Source organism: Cavia porcellus, unplaced genomic scaffold (assembly GCF_034190915.1).
Source record: "Cavia porcellus strain 051 isolate PalLab524CR breed Dunkin Hartley unplaced genomic scaffold, mCavPor4.1 scaffold_31, whole genome shotgun sequence".
In the NCBI taxonomy this organism is placed as follows: domain Eukaryota; kingdom Metazoa; phylum Chordata; class Mammalia; order Rodentia; family Caviidae; genus Cavia; species Cavia porcellus.
Window position 1 is genome coordinate 2581697 of NW_026947514.1, and position 7506 is coordinate 2589202.

The 7506-nt window shown below is 52.7% G+C and overlaps 1 protein-coding gene across 16 annotated transcripts in view; it reads right to left on the reverse strand.

The window, feature by feature from the left end:
• Ppp2r5c (protein phosphatase 2 regulatory subunit B'gamma) overlaps positions 1–7506 on the reverse strand; it is a 129547-nt gene that overhangs the window by 55903 nt on the left and 66138 nt on the right. The gene's annotated exons all lie outside the window — the stretch shown is intronic.

Consider the following 7506-nt stretch of genomic DNA (forward strand, 5'->3'; position numbering starts at 1 on the left):
TAAAGAAGCTCACTAAGAACAAGCGGCACCATTAACCCACATCGGTTCCAGGCTCTATCCTGACTGGCCGTCAAGGAGTCACTGACACTGTTGTCCTTTGGGCTTGGCATGACCCCAAGCCCTACGTGCTTGGAGGCAGTGATGGCGCAGTGTAGCCCTTATCCGCTGTCTGCTGGGAGATGTGGGACAGTGTCCCTGAGGGCTTTCTGTCTTGTCCATGACATGCAGAGCTGCCCTTGTGTGATTAGGCTGTCTGGAGAGGGACATGGACAAGAGGGGCCGTGCATCCTGCACTCTACCCCCCTGACCTCTGGGGGTCCCCAGCTCTTAGCTCAGGGTCCAGAAATAGCAGGAACTGTGTATGGCAGGCATGTTCTCTACCCTAACAATGGCAGCTCCTCCACTTGTGCTCAGGTCCACCTACCCACGGCCTACCTCCGCTGAGTGGCTGGGCCTCTCCAGGGGATAGGCGGTCCTCACGTAGGGTACCTCCAGGCTGGGTGGAGAGGGCCCGACGGTGGGCAGGGTTCACTTTTCTATGGGGAAGACTATGTCCGAGACCTGACTAGGGGGGTTTCTTTAGTCATTAAAAGGGTTAGGGTTAGGTGTGTGCTCAAAGACACTTAGCTGACCCCTCCCACCCTGGCCTTGTGCACCTGGGGCCACACTCAGCTCTGAGCCTCTGTCCACGCTTATACGTGGAAACTGAGAGTGTGTTTGGCACCACAGGCCAGGCGCTTCTGCGTAACTCCTACTGCCTTAACCCAGCAGGCTGGGGCCTCGAGACGCCTGCCGTGTAATGAGTTGTCCCTGCCCCTTCCCTAGGGTACACTCTCCGGTCAGCAGGCAAAACAGCGGGGGTGGTCCCAGCAGGAGTAGGGAGAGATGTCTGGCAGGGGAGCTGTAGCTTCAGCATCACTGAGCAAGGACAGTGGGCCTGGATGGCTGGGCAGCAGGTTAGGGGCCTTCTGCTTGGGCCAGCACCTTGCAGGGCCTTGTGGCAGGCACTTCCCTCCTGCCTCCCAGATCACAGGCAGTTGGCCTTTGCTCAAGGAACCAGGCAGTCTTGCTGCAAACGACACCGTTCGCCACAGGCTGACTCTTCCCAAGCCCAGTGCAGACGAAGACTGGAGCTTGTCCAGAGCTGGAGCCCTCAGCCTTCTGGCCACGGGCAGCTGGTTGGCGGAGGTGCTGCCCCAGGAATCTTACATCTGGTCCTCCACAGTGCCTGTTCTGCACACGGTGCTTCCCAACACTTCCCCTCACAGTCCGGGTGGCACAGTACAAGTAAATGGCTCACAGCACTCGGAGGCCACCAGGCTGCCGCTCCTGCACTTCCCACCCTGGGTCCCCTCAGACAGGAGGCAGCTGCGTCACGGTGCTCAGGACTTGTGTGGAAGGCGGAGTACCTGGGCGGGAATCCCAGCTCCAGCTCTTAGGAACGTCATGGACTTTGGACAGAAAACATCTCTTTTGGCCTCAGTTTCCTCAACTGGAAGACGAGACTACTTGTGCGTGGCGGCTGGTTGTCATGAATTGAGATGTAACTGCTTAAAGCAGCCCCTGACGTAGAGTGTGCCTTAGGGAAACAGTGGTTGTTTTTATTTCCTGTTATTTCATATACCAATAACTTACTAGCTTCTCTAGCCCTTCAAAGACGTAGGGAGGCGACATTTCATCTGCTCCAGGTATTTCCAAGAAGGCCACCAACACACTACGATCAGCAACTGAGCCTGTACCTAACAAAAAGCTGCCTCTCGGTCGGCCAGCCTCAGCTATACAGTGAGCCTAAGAGCAGCCTAAACTATGCAGAGATTCTGCCTCAAAAAACAAAGGCAAACAAACACACAAATCAACAGAGTAACTTAGGGAAAGGAGAACCCAGGCCATGCGCCTACACGTGTGGCGGGCCATGTCAGAGGCCCAGAGACCACGTCGGGGCTGAAGGCGAGCGCAGAGGAGGACCTGCTGCTGGGCTCCGAGTGCCCCTCCTGGGGGCCTGCCGCAGGGGCCAGGCGTCCACTGCCTGGGCTTCTAATACTATTTCTCCTGCCTTACTGTGAGAAAATAGAGCTTTGCCTATTTCAACTTTTTAGGAATTACAGTTTTCTGTAAATTATTACAAATTAAAATTTAGAAGTTGCACCCCTGAGCACATGCTTCCCAGCCACAGGACAGAAAGTCAGTCTACCGTTCACAGAGATAATCTTCAGGGTGCGGCAGGGTGGGGCGGGCGTTGCTTTCTCCTCCACTGTGGCACCAACTGGGCCTCCTGCTGAAGCCGCTGCTGCAGTTCTGAGGACGATCAGATCAGTCGGTGTCGCCCATGGATGGGGTACTTCAGCCTGCTGGCGCAATCCCGTCTCACAGAGATTGCTTTGCTTTCAGATCAACATGGCCAACTTTTGGGCCATGACCCCTGCTTTTTTTTGAGTATCTGCCTGACTTATCTATACTCTCTGTTTTTTATTAATCCACCTTTTCATATTATGTATTTCATTTCAGAATATAAAGCTAAAGTTAAAAGAACCACATTTAGTTTATTACAAAATAAACTATATGCAGGTAAAAATAATTTTAAAATTTACACCTAATTGAGAAAAGTTAGCATTTCCCAAAAATCCACCATGCTGGGACTTGGGGAACCAACCAAGAAGTCAACCAGCCAGCCTTCCTGGTAAGCAGCAAAAGCCGCACGTGCGCCAGAGAGAGAAAAGCCAGCAGAGAGAAAAGCCAGCACCTCCCGTCAGCCTCCTGGCTGTGGGCTGAGAATCAACCCCTCTCCCCCGGCATCTGGATGGTTCCCAGGTCACCCTGATTGATAGTAACTAAGGTGCATCTAGTGACTGACCGCGTGTATTGTTGGGTTGGCTATGCTGACCTCAGCCAGTGGTCTCAGCGTCTCTCGGGAGGATGGCAGTATACAATACAGCAAACATGGGGGTTTCCTTCCATCTTGTCTTTGAAGGTCAATATTGTTCTGTTTTGCCTTGTTCTAATTAAGTGTTCTGCTCTATTCACTATTCTGTTTCGCTTGGTTTCATAGTGTTTGCTGTTTGGTTTGATTTTGCTACGCCTGATGGAATGGACAGCTACTGTGAAGACAAGAAGAAATACTACGGCAGCTATCACTGTTTTCCCGGTATCCTGCTCTGAAGTTCTGTTCTAATTGTGCTGCACTGTCTTGACTGGCTTTGTTCTGTCTTGTTTTGTGGTATTTTACTATCTTTAAAATAAAAAAAAAGAAAATTACACTAATAATCCTAAAGTTCTGTAATTCTAGAAAAATGCACATAGCACCAAGACATTTAAAGTGCTGTATTTAAAGACATTTAATCTAAACAGCATTGTGCACAACTATTTTCAGAGGCCAGGTGTGGTAGAGCACACCTGTAATTCCAGCACTTGGAAGGCTGAGGCAGAGGAGTTGCTGCCAAGTTCAAGGCCAGCCTGGGTTACATTCAGCCTGGTTCAGGACCAGCATGAACTACATAGTGAGACCCTATCTCAAAAACCAAGACAAAAAAATAAAAAGGAATTATTTACAGAGTCCCTGGAATGAAACACACATTTCTAAAATAGCAGAATAACTCGATTTTTAACAATGACTGAGTATACCACAGAAACTATCTGCAGCTGCGTACAGGTGCTCACTACTGGACAGGCTGGAGCGGGCAGCCTGGGTTCCTGCTCCTGCCTGGGTGCTGCCGGCCCTGGCTTCTTGCTCCACTTCCCTATGGTGGCTCAGCTGGAGGCTGGGGCACTTCCACTTCCCTGGCACTCAATCTACAGCCCGGTGAAGCCCTGCTCAGCTTTACAGATGAAAGTTCATCAAGCATTTCAAAGTCTACATTTCTTATTATGTGCTAAACATTCTTGACACTTTTCTAGGTCCATGAATCCTCATAATATTATTTTCTTCATTACACACCTGAGGACAGGGATCCATGGATGATGAGGTGACCTGGCTCAGATGGGACAGAATGGTGCCTATGCCCAGGGAGGGTGGCTTCGGAGCCTCTCAGAGACCCTATGGTAGCTGCTGGCCTCTCTACTGCCCCATGAGCTGGCTGGGCGCCCTTCCTAGGTGCTGGCCAGGCATGAAAGCTGTGTCTTCCAGGAGCCTTTAGGGCTTCACAAAAAATGACCTCTGACACCTTGGGAAACATCTACCTCAAGGCCAGTGGTTTCCCACACAGTCTGGTGTGGACACGGGCCAACCTCTCCACCAGCCCGAGGCCCAGGTGGGAAGAAAGCAGGTCCCCGAGAGTGGCACCCGTCTGGGAGTAGCCTGTCCTGCAGCTCTACCTTACTAACAGGGCCACCAAACAACACACAGATGAACAGCTCTCCCTCTGCTCTCTATCGTACTCAGCCAACGGTGAGCTATGTCCCCCTCGAGGAGTCACCTGCGGGCCAGTTCCTTGGTGGAACACCCGGCCAGCTCCTGGCCATGTCTGCACCTCAGGCATCCCTCACCCCAGCTCACTGACCCCTGCCCCTGTGAGTCTCCAGTCTCCCTCCCTCACTGTCCCATCTGCGTGACCCACGCTTCCCCAGTCAGGAACAGCTGCCTGTCCAGCCTCCAGTGCTGGGTGGTCAGGCAGCCAGCAGGGCTAGTATCAGAGCCCCTAAGCTCCCCAGTACCAGGTCACACTCCTACTGAGGACACAAACTAAACACAGTCCCCAAAGGCTACTTCTCCAGGCACCTGGCAGGAAAGGGTCCTCAGGCACCTCGATGGCCCCGAAGCCCTATCATCCCAGCCCACAATGCCCGGCACTACGGGTGAGCCCACGAACCTGGGGACAAGATATCTTGGGACAGGTCTCTTGGAGTGGGGGACTCGGGCTTCCCAGCACTCACACTCACTTCTCCACCCTAGTCTGCTCCCAATACAACTAAATTAGTGTCTGACAGACCAGCCCTCAGCACAGACACCCCAGCAACCAGCAGCCCTGGGGCGTGAAGCGCACACGTGGGGCAGCATAATGCTGAGAGACTCAGCACCAGGACTGTGACAGCCTCTGAGCCCTCGCATGCCACACAGTCTGGGAGCAGATTTTCTCCAGAGCTTTTCTGTCGGAGCAGCTGCTCACACGAGGCAAGCACGCTGGTGGCTGGTGGGAACTCTGTGGCATGGGTACACGCTGTCCCCAGGGGGTGTTCCGAGTCACTCTTTCCCTCCAGGTATGAGAGCCCACTTCTGCCACACACTGATTCTAGCAACGGTGCCACACGAGGCTTCATGCAGGCAGGGGCGCCACCCAGCAGCCTGCTGTGACTCTCAGGAGACTCGAAGCCCTGCCCGGGCTGTACTTGGGCAAGCAGAGGTCAAACCACTTAAAATGCCTGACTCAATGGAGATGGCAGGGAAGCAAAGTGCTTGGCTGTGTGAGACTCTGGCATTTGGGACAATGTATTTAAACTCTGTGGTCCCCAATCCTCTCACAACCCCTGAGAGAAGACCGTTCTGGGACACTCATTTGACCTGGCCACCACATGGGTGACGGAATCTAAAGACAGGCGCCCCAGCCCCTCTGCACTGCATCCTCTCAGAAGGAGCCCGAGTGAGGCATCTTCTGGGCCAAGCTGAGCATGGGCCCTCAGGAACTACCAAGTGCCACAGACGAAATCAGAGCACGGTTTACCAGGCTGGCAGCTTCTGGAGAAGCACCCACCACTCAGCTGACTCCAGCACCGCGGGAGTTCTACAGCCCTTTCACAGGCCTGGCAAACCTTAGAGTCAGGAATCTTAGCACGGGGCCCTGCCTTGTGAAAGCCTGGGATTGGGTCAGAGGCACTGCCCAGAACCCTCTCACCAGGAAGCCTGAGAAGCTGCACTTCCTCACATACTTCATGGAAACGCAGCATGGGAGTTACCAGCAGCGCCTGGCACCTGGCACCCCAAGTCAGCCACAGGGACAGACCCAGGCTGCCGCCTGGACCCCGCTCCCAAGCAGCCTCCATGAGATAAAATAACATCAGCTGAAGGCCACGGTCAGGCCAAACCAAAGATGTCCTCCTGAACACGGGCAGAGCAGGCAGTCCGGTCACTGCCAGTGCCAACACAGCTGAGTTAATGTGTGCTGGGCCCTGGCCCAAGAGCGCACATGTCGGTTTCAAGGAACACCCAGCTCCTGTGTGGGAAGCAGAGCTACCGTTCCCACGCTGCAGGTCAGGTGACTTGCTCCATGCCACATACCTGGTAAGGTGCAAGGTGACAGGAGGCTGAGACAGGCCATGCCCAGTGCAGGCTGGGTGCAGGAGAGGACAGGTGAGGTGGGAGGGGAGCCAGGAAGCCGGGCCCAGCTGTGCAGCTCAGGCTGACCTGGGGGCCCCTGACGAGGGGGGTTTCCGCTGTTGTTGCCCTAACCATGTTTTCCCCTTCCCCGCAAGGTACGGAGTCTCTGCAGCTTGGGGCTGACGGGAAGAACCTTTTTGTGTGGTCACACCACTATCCTCTTGGGGTTTTTCTTCCAGTGGACACACTCTTTCCTATGCCGTGTCCTAAGCAGCAGAAATCATTTGACTTGCTAATTATATAATTTCACATTTGCCAATATGTAATTATATAATTACTAAAAATGAAATAATGTTTAACTCTGAATCACTTTAAATCCCCTCTTATGCCACCAGTGGTGTTGTGTGCTGACCACACTTGGAGGAATCCTGGGCTACCCATGGGGCAGAGCAAAGGACAAAATAAGAAGGCCTCTGTCTTGCCTCATTCCCAGGCATCTGTCAGTGCTCACTACCAGCAAGGGCAGAGTCTGAAGTCTCTACCTCTTACCCTGAGTGAGGACAAGGAAGTCACTTTAACCTCTCGGGCTATGCTCTCTTCTCCCTGCACAGACAGACACACCAACTGCTTCCTCTCAGCCTTTGCTGAGATCTGCCAGTCTCTGGTTTTGCCTTGAAGTCTACATAAGACTGCTGCTCAGGCCTGGGGATTTAGCTCAGCGGCACAAGTGCTTGCCCGGCAAGTGCAAGGTCGTAAGTTCAATCCCTGGTACCAAAAAAAAAAAAAAAGACTGCTGCTCAAAGAACAGATTAAACTGGGCAGTGCACACAGCACCACCTGACGGGTGTGCATCTCACAAACCAGATGGGAACACTGCCTCTGCGATGGGTACAGCACCACCAACCATTTGAACGATCACATGCCCCATTGCCCCACTAGTGGTATATAATTTTTTTCCCTGAAACTGTTGAATAAACTTCATTCAAAAGTTGGATTGGGGGCTGGGATTGTTGCTCAGTGGTTAAGTGCTTGCTTGTGTGAGGCTCTGGCTTTGACCTCCAGAAAAAAAAAAAGTGCAGAGAACTGGCTTGTAAGGAAATTTTGTTGTTTTTCTCCTTTGCAGACATTCTAGTAGATACAGCCAGATCAAATTCTTTTCTGGAAGTAGCCAATAAAAAGCAACATAACATCCCACATAAATGCAAGCGTGTTCAATACCCTCAAGACGTCAACAGCAACACATCACAGTTCCAACACAGATA